Here is an 8,842-nt window from a genome sequence, read left to right as displayed (position 1 = left end):
CTGGGTGTTTCAGGAGACTTGCTATCAGACTCTGATATTCTGGGTTTTGTACTGGTATTTTTGAGCCATGAATATAACATGGTGTTGAAAAGGCCTCTTAGAAGAATTAAAATTTCCTCTGTGTTTGGAAGAAGCTCGTGTTTGTCACCAGCTGCCCTGATTTCAATATTTTCTTTTCCTCCACTCCTCATTTCAGCTTGAAAAAATGGTGTGTGTCCTGCTTCACACCTTCAATTGTAAGCTTAGATCACGTTAATAAATTTCAGTGCTAACTCTCTAATGACAGCTATTAAAAGAAAAAAAAAAAAAAAAAGCTGATTCCCCTCAGACATGGATCATCACTGTATTGCACAATTCTGGAATAGTTACCAGAAGCTATGCTCAAGTCAGTTGAGATCTTTATCTGTTTATTAAGGCAGTAGGGAAAGATATGCCAGTGTCCCTGTGAAAGGATTCCAGGGTTTCACCACGTTGACATGCAGTTGGATTTAACATTTTGCAACTTGGTTTGCCAAGATCTTTCTCTTCTCTCTTCCTTCCTTCTGAATTCACTGCTAATGAAGGCAAGTATGGTGCAGGTGCACGTGGATTTACCTGGAAATAATCCCAGTTGTTTTGTTAACCTGGCAGCAAAATACACAGTGAAGTCTTACAAATAGAATCCATCAGAGAGCCTTGCAGAAACAAGAAACAACAGTTAAAAAATAGTGTCTGTTTAAAATGCCTGCTTGATTTATACCAGTATATGAGAATTGCTGAATCATGGCCTGAACCTCTGATTGATCACCTGAGGTGAGCAATGAGTCAGCCACGGGAGCACAGGTGAAGGCAATTCACCTGTGCTGCCAGAAGGGGTGGAGCTTGGATCCACCTCTCCTACACCCATCTGTACATTCATTGATTATACAATCAGTAACGACCCAAAGGCAATGTCCAAAACACTGACTACGTACTAATTAGAACATTGATGGATCTTTATTTCCAAATTATTTTGAAAAATTAAACAATTCTACTGCAGAAATATTTGCATTTTTCCTCAACAGTGTTGAATTTTGCAATACCAAATGTAATATCTGCAAAAGTGGTAAATTTCAAACTGTAAGAGAAAGCGTGGGGACATTTACTTTTGAAATGAGGTAGTACATGACCTTCAAGCCTTCATAATTTCAGAAAAATGCAAAGCTAACTAATTAGACTTAAAAATGAAAGATAAGGGTTAATTATAATTCCTTCTCAAAGGACAAAATGAAGTTTTAAAAATAAATGCTTTAGAGTGGTAAAAAAAGCTTTGGTACTCCTAGAAGCAGGATTGGCAATTTTTGATTTAAAAAGACGTATTTTTCTCCTGTGCCTACCCACCCAGAAATTATCCTCTATACCTTCAAAAAAGTTGGTGCAGTTTAAGTCCAAGACTATGCTCTAACAAACACTGTAATGAGAAAAATTAATCTTCCTAACTTTTCATTTCTCAGTTAAAAACTTATAGGAATATGCGTTTCTATGTTGTTGTTATTAAATCTAAGTTAATATAGTCAAATTCCAAGTATGAGATGCCTACTTCTCACAGAGCATTATTTTCAAATGATAATTCCTTAAAAACTATTAGGTTAATCTACACCTCTGAAGATAGCTGAACAATCATTTTCTAAGCCTGTTCTCTGTGATAAAGGAGTCTCTTGACTTTATCACCTAGAAGGATCTTGTGTACCAAAATGTACTTGTTAAATTCAGATAACTGAACTTTTAGTTTGAATCAAGCAAAAATGCAAGCTCTAAAAAAAGGTGATCCCCAAAGAGAGAAAACGTTAAAAGCTCTTACGTTTATGGAGGCATATGAAGCACATAGAAAAGCAGTAAAAGAAATTATATGGTCCTTTAATTTCACCATTTTGTAAAATATTCTGAGGCAAGCAATTATTCTTAAAATATTAGACTTCTTTGTCAAGTCAGCAAATTGTTTTTCTCCTTTCTTGGCTTACCACTATGAAATCCTGTGATGAGAATGCTTGTCTAAGCTTTTCATTAGCAAAACGGAGGTTTGTTAAATAGCAGACCAGCAAATTTAGCTGTGTGTGGTATGCTGTTTGTTATTAACTTGTGTTAATAAGTGTTCATTTTCTGAAAATGTATCAACAGTTAGTACCCACAATATACAACATTCGAATACATCTCTATTTTTGAAATAGATGCAGGAGTGAGGACCTAATTAGCAGGCTAACTTGAGCCTTACCTGAAAAGGATAGATTGAAGGATGTATTCTTCAGAAGACTGCACGGCTTCTTCCGTATTCTAAAAAAGATGAATAGGAAAATCTGCTTGATAGTGATAAACAGAGATACCATCTCTGTTTGAGAAAGCACGGCTGAGTTGATGGGATGCAGTTGCAGAAACTGCAGTTATAGTCTGAAGAAAAAAAAAATGCTGTCACCTACTGGACTGGCAACCTGATGGGAATCTGTTATTCGGCTTGTTCAGGTATATAGTACTAAAACTGTAAAGAAATAAGCCTATATTCCTCCTCCAGTGTGCCTTGAGAAAGAGCAAAAGGAAGGAAAAGCTGAATGAGGAAGTGCAGTATAACTCAACTGTGCACCTAGATTACAATTTTTTAAAAATTCTGTAGCAACATAAACCCATGAATTCATAACCTGTTATTGTCATTTCTGATGCAGTTTTCTGTTACATACAAACTAATTTCAAAGAGATCACCTTAGATTTCTGTACATTTTTGCAGAATTCTCCTTGTTCCTATTAGATTCTCCTACTTGGCCCATGTGGTAATAAAGCATTTCCCTTTACGTTCACATTTCTTACCTTCCTTCTTCCTTTTGTCCAAATCTGTATATGTGTCTCGCTATTTCTAGCTTCTAATTTATTCCCATGACACCAAGTTTTTGTGTGGAAAAGCCCTCTCTGGAAACCCCTGAGGCTGATACTCACTTGTAGCATACAGAGCTCACTAGCCATACCTACACTGTCAAACAGTTTACTTAACCATTAACCTTTTCCATAGCCATTCTGTGATTCTGTCACATCTTCCAACAGAGCTCTTCTCTGATCAGAAGTCCCCAGGGCATGAACCACACACACTCAGTTGTACACTTCAGTAACTCCATTTTGGTGACCTGCAACATTTGCATTAAAAGACTTGAAATTCTTTCAAATTTAAAACACACACACAAAAAAGATTATTAAAAACTTGGGAAAGGAGATGTAACCTATGTGCTTCCTGAAGAGGGTCTGTGCAAGTTAGCCTATAGTGGGGATCATTTGTTGAGGAAGTGCCTTTATCTGTGTACAATCAGCATGAATTATTGGAGTTGTGGGGTGGAGAGAATAATTTACGTGGACTAATAACAATTCACACACAGAGGTCATTTTTTATTTTATTTTATTTTTTTTTAAGTTCATATCATTATCATCCTATTTTCATGCTATGTTTGTTACTCACTAGTTACTATGTTCTCCATATTTTGCCATATAGCTTTGTCTGCAGTATCTAGTTATGCTATAATGAAGTACAGTACCTAGTTAGAATTAACTTAATTCCTCTACATGCATAAAATTTTGGAAAAAAGTTTATGTTAAGTTGGAAGTTTTAATCAAACATCTTTTGGACTAATCCATTTGGTCTTCTCTTTCAATTAAATACAATTCATTTTGCCATTACTTTGAAAGAAGTAAAGGGAAAATGAGAACCAAACAAATAAAAACAAAGCACAACCACCAGACCAACTTCTAAAACCATTCAAAGATATATAATAATAGGCATAAATTTATTTCTATTTTACCTGTGAAAGCAAAATGTTTTCTGTCTTAGGGACATTTCTACAATAAATTCACGAATGTTTTATGGATAGAAGCTCATTTGAAATATACAAAAATACGTAATGCTGATGATTTTCCTACGAGTGAAAGGAAAGCTCCTAATTTTTCATACAGAATAAATATTCTACTGTTTTCATATAGGGAATTGCAAGAGTTTTGTGCTGCAAGTCACACAAAAAAGACAAAAAGGAAGAAGTTTAAGATGAGTGAGCAAAATGAGATCCCCATGACAGAACAAATAACAGAGCAATTCTTCTGAAAATTGCAGGAAATGGACAGAAAGGAATGAAATACTGGGAGAGTGATGAGCTAGGTATGAGTGGAATGGAAAGAACCCATGAGCCACCTTAACTACCAGCAGAGAAACCTTAAATGAGAACTGCAGATGGGTCCTGCAAAATGCAGCAAATTGTACAGAATGGAAAAGACTTATACCTGGTCTAAGTTTGAGTTATTATGTAAAATTATGTCATCTAACCTGCATGTCTAAATATATAATTAGCATGTCAGGTTCAAAAAATGCCTCCCCTGAGACAGCACTCAGGGGAGTAATGTGTGTTCTGTGTTCACACTTTTCCACCCAGATGCCCTAACAGCTAGTGCTGGAAGAAGGGCTTCTGGAATAGATTAGGCGTTAGACAACAATAAGCTCCTTGTTATGTATTCAAGTGGTGTAATTTTATGAAAATACAGATTGTGAAGTTAGCTGATGTTGGAACAGGTACTTACCTCTCCACAGGGAGAAGGGTATGCAGCTATGAAGCCCCTCTACACCAGTGTAACTGCATTGAGACTGAGGACATGGCAATAGTGTTTTTAAAATACCACTGGAAGTTTATTCTGTTTGCAGTCTAGTTTTAGACCTGCACACTAAAACGTATCTGAAAACAATAAATTAAACAGGAAATGCAACTTGTGATGTGTCATGAATAACCACTTTCACAGGTCACTACACCCACCCACCTCAATTCCTCCTCTCTCATGTCAATTAAATCACCTGTACTCTCCCCACAGGCACTATTTATCTCCTCTGATGGGCATCTACAATCACTAGAGAAGCAGTAGAGAGCACTTAACAACAAAAATGATAATGAGTGGCTTTTTGAGGCTAACAAAAGCCAGGACTGTGCAATTTACTCCAGTCTTGTACTTTTCATTGGCTTTTGATGTCTATAAGCCACAGTATACCTACCTTTAATCTCTACACATGTAGCTTTAGCAGCACTTAGAGGAACATAAATTGAAAGGGGAGAAGTGCAGTACAAGGCAAAAAAAAAAAAAAAAAAAAATTGGATCTGTGGTTTACAGGCTCTCAGAAGCCCAGAAGTGCTAAACAGGTTGTTTTACATGGAGAAGCAGTGCATGGAGCAGTGAGTCCATTATGGGGAGATTCGAGATAAGAGTTACAATGTGGGTGGTAGCTTGTTTTTCCAGTGTGGTGAAGTGGTACTGCCAAGCATTGAGCAGTGAGCAACATCACCTTCACTTAGTGCCTGTGTCAGCTTAGCGTACGGCATTACTGTAACAGTGAGCAGGCAGGCCACAAGTACACTGAATGTTCAATCACAGCTTCAACATAAATGCTGTCCTTCAGCAGTAGGCTGGTATTAGAACTCTGCTTGTGTTGCAGATGATTTTTAACAGCACTGATGCAACCTCTGTAGTAACAGCCAATGTGTCTCAAGTGCTGCATGAAAGTGGACAGCAAGGGGCTGTTAAAACTGAGGATAGACTAGAATTCTTGTCCTTTAAAACTGGTAGTGTTCCACAGTTTGCCATGCACTGATTTGTTAAGACCCCACACTAGGTAATACATAGAATGGTTTGGGTTGGAAGGGACCCTTAAAATCATCTAGTTCCAGCCTCCCTGCAGGAATGGCTCCCTCTAGACTGGGGTTGCTCAAAGCCCAGACCGACCTTGAATGCTTCCAGGGAGGAGGCATACACAGCCTCATGGGCAATCTGCTCCAGTGTCTCACCACCCTCATGGTAAAGAATTTCTTCCTAAGATCTAGTCTAAATCTACTCTCTTCCAGTTTAAAGCCATTTCCTCTTGTCCTGTTACTACCTGCCATTATAAAAAGTTCCTCCTCAGCTTTCCTGGAGGCCCCCTTCAAGTACCAGGAGGCCACTATAAACTTCCCTGGTTTAGTTTTGCCAGGTACATCTGTCCTTCCTGCTTAGAGGTAGTTTTGTTCTGAGGATAGTATGCATGATAGTGTGCCTGTACAGGTTGCAGCAACATCCTCAGTGAGAAAAGTATGTGCAATGGCATAGCATGTGTGTTTCTATCTCAGATAGCACCTATCCAATTGCCCTAAACTTTATTAATGGAAACAATCCTTTGTAGAAATAGTAAAACCATTTGTAATACCAGTGGCTTCTGATTTTTCCCAAGCATCTCTCCACCAGACTTGGGCTGATGAAACTTAGTTACTGGAGAAGTAATTTACCATTTGTCTAAACTCTGATTACCGGCAGCCATGTGCCTGCAGGTAGGAAAGAGGCATGCTCTTCCTGATGTCATAATTTCTGGGGAATTCTGATTCTATGATTTTGTGACCATTTCCAGTCACTCAAGTGGCTGTTCTGAAATAGTTGGAAAACCGAAGCAAAATCTTTTTTAAAAAATATGTTAACATTTGCTGTGTTTCAGTGTTGTCTTCTGCTCTTTATTCTGTTCACTGGTGATGAAATCATTCTCAAGCTGAAATTTATTGAAAGAATATTCAGTGCAATGGCTGTTACAGGGTTTTATTGCCAAGTAGTTGATTTTCAAATAACTATTTTTTTGTTTAATTCTATTTTATATTTTAGGAGGGTGACATTGATGAAATTAGGAAATTATTGGAGGGCATCTTCAAATCATATTTATGAGTAGTTTGTCCTTCATAAACAACCTTATCGAGCATGTGTTAGTTTGCAATGATACAAAGACTTCAGGGAATTACTTCTCTGTAGAATAGTTTTGATTGCATTATTATGCTGTCAACAATATAAGCTTGAATGCCAAATTTGCTATTTTTATTTTTTTGAGTGGGTGCAAGTATCAATATATATATCTTATTGCAACTGAACTGTCAGTCACCGGTCCTCTGTTAAAAAGCTTTCCTTTAATGGATGGCTCTGATAATATTAACTTAGGGGATAAGAAACATTTGTTTGCTTCTCCAGCTCCTCTCCAATGCTTAGAAAGATTTAGTGATGTTGATGTTTCTTGTTGGGCAAGGACAAGTAGAAATATCACTTAAAGGATGCAAATTATGTTCATTACAACATGGAAATGATAGTGCAGTCTCAAAGAGCTTCAAGTGACTCCTTTTCTTCAAACAGTATGTATTTGATTGCATAATAACTAAGTTACAAGACATGTCTAATAGCTAAGCTATTAGTAAGACTCTAAAATGGTCAACAATCCTTAGCATGAGGTCTTAAACTTTCAAATTAGGTTAAAAAAAACTTTGCAACTCTGCCTTAAATTACTTAAGCCAAATGCTCCACAGTGCTAACATCCTGACATGTGTATCTTGTAGAATTCCACTGAGGCACAAGTCTCGGTAGCTATTCAAACTAATGATTTCCAAACATTCATGGGGAATAGCATCCATATTTTAGAAAATAATATAACCTATTATAGCCCATTATATTGTCCTACAGTGGCAGTATCTGGCATAATCATGGCTTGAAAAAGAAGGGCATAAGACCTTGTTGTGTTCTGCCTCTGCTGCTTTTCTAAGCAATAAATATTCCCAAAGCTGGTTTCATTCTTGTTGACTTACACGGATGGCTGAGCAGATGAAAGACAGACTGAGGGTAATATTCAGGTTTAATTTTTGAATCTGCTGCTGGCTGGACTTCCACTTTCTTTATAGAGAATTATTTCTGGAATAAATATACACTCAACTGTATGTGTTAAGTAAACATTGTGATATTCTACCAATTGAGGTACCACAATACTCATGAGTGATAACAGCTACTCAGGAATAGACTGTTATTATCTTCCCTTGGCATTATTGGATGGTGTGGTTGTGTTTGTTATCAAAGCATTTTTGACATGAATTCATTTCTGCAGAACAGGTGGGCAGTTCTGGGATCCTTCTGCTCTTCACCATAAAGCTCACAGATCTGCCTCTGTTTCCCAGGGGCTTCTGGGCTACTTTAAGTTATTGCCAGGAAGGAGGAGTTACTACAGTCTGTGCATCACCATGGAAACTGGTGAGGATAGTATGAAACTGAATTACATTTTCTTCACTGTCTTGACTGTTGCAGCAGTGCAGAAATGTCCCTAGCAAATTTTTAAGTCAGAGTGCTGGGAGACTCCTGTGCACAATTTGACCTCTTCCTTCTGGTGCTTGGAGCTCTCATTCTGGCAGGAGATCTGTGTTTGTGATTGAGTAGGATTCTCCTTCCAGACCAAGTTTCTGTATGGAGATAAAGCTGCTGATTACATCCAGTGGAAACACGTAAGGCAGATTGCTCTTCTGGAACTTAAGAGAGGCTTTTTAAGCTGAATTGTATTCAAATGCTGGCAGGTAGAAGTTATGGGGAAAACCATGATTTTTTAAAATATATTTCTTCAGAAGGCGTGACACTAGAGCAATCATGCTGTGGAACACTGAAAGAGCTACAAAATTAAGTTGCACTGTAATATTCACCCTCTGTTCTAACTGTTCATCAAGTTGTCCAGTAGCCAAGTGTCTTTATGTCATTTTGCACTGTTGATTCATGAGCATTGAAAATTTACTATGGAAATTAGTGAAAGGTCTAATTTTTTCTATATTCTTAGCCTCAGAATTTGAAAAATAACATGAATTGGTGATTGAAAGAAATCAGTCATGAATGCCCACGTTCATAATTCACTCAATTCTACTTGAAGGTACTTTTTCTAATATTACTTCGTGTTAATTTGTATGGGAGGAAGAGGAAAAACAGTGACAATAGGAAGTACTTGCTTCTTTATATATGTTGTATCTGTTAAACTCTAATAGAATTTTTGCCTTTTAAGCTGTACTTA

General features: G+C 37.3%; 1 long non-coding RNA gene across 5 annotated transcripts; it reads right to left on the bottom strand.

Moving 5' to 3' along the window:
• Positions 1 to 392: 392 nt before the first annotated feature.
• LOC116240532 (uncharacterized) lies at positions 393 to 6,361 on the bottom strand. 5 transcript variants are annotated; one of them, XR_016464824.1, is made up of 5 exons: positions 6,282 to 6,361; positions 4,558 to 4,709; positions 3,003 to 3,125; positions 2,231 to 2,403; positions 393 to 594 (listed from the first exon to the last, which is right to left on the bottom strand). It is a non-coding gene; the product is annotated as an uncharacterized LOC116240532 (long non-coding RNA). The 5 variants fall into 5 exon arrangements; XR_016464826.1 differs by having other exon boundaries at positions 4,558 to 4,621; positions 6,282 to 6,336; XR_016464825.1 differs by having other exon boundaries at positions 6,203 to 6,289.
• Between the last annotated feature and the right edge of the window lie 2,481 nt (positions 6,362 to 8,842).

Source organism: Phasianus colchicus, chromosome 2 (assembly GCF_987193195.1).
Source record: "Phasianus colchicus chromosome 2, bPhaCol1.hap1.1, whole genome shotgun sequence".
Taxonomy (NCBI): Eukaryota; Metazoa; Chordata; class Aves; order Galliformes; family Phasianidae; genus Phasianus; species Phasianus colchicus.
Note: the sequence above shows the minus strand (reverse complement) of the source record. Positions and strands in the feature narration are given on the sequence as shown.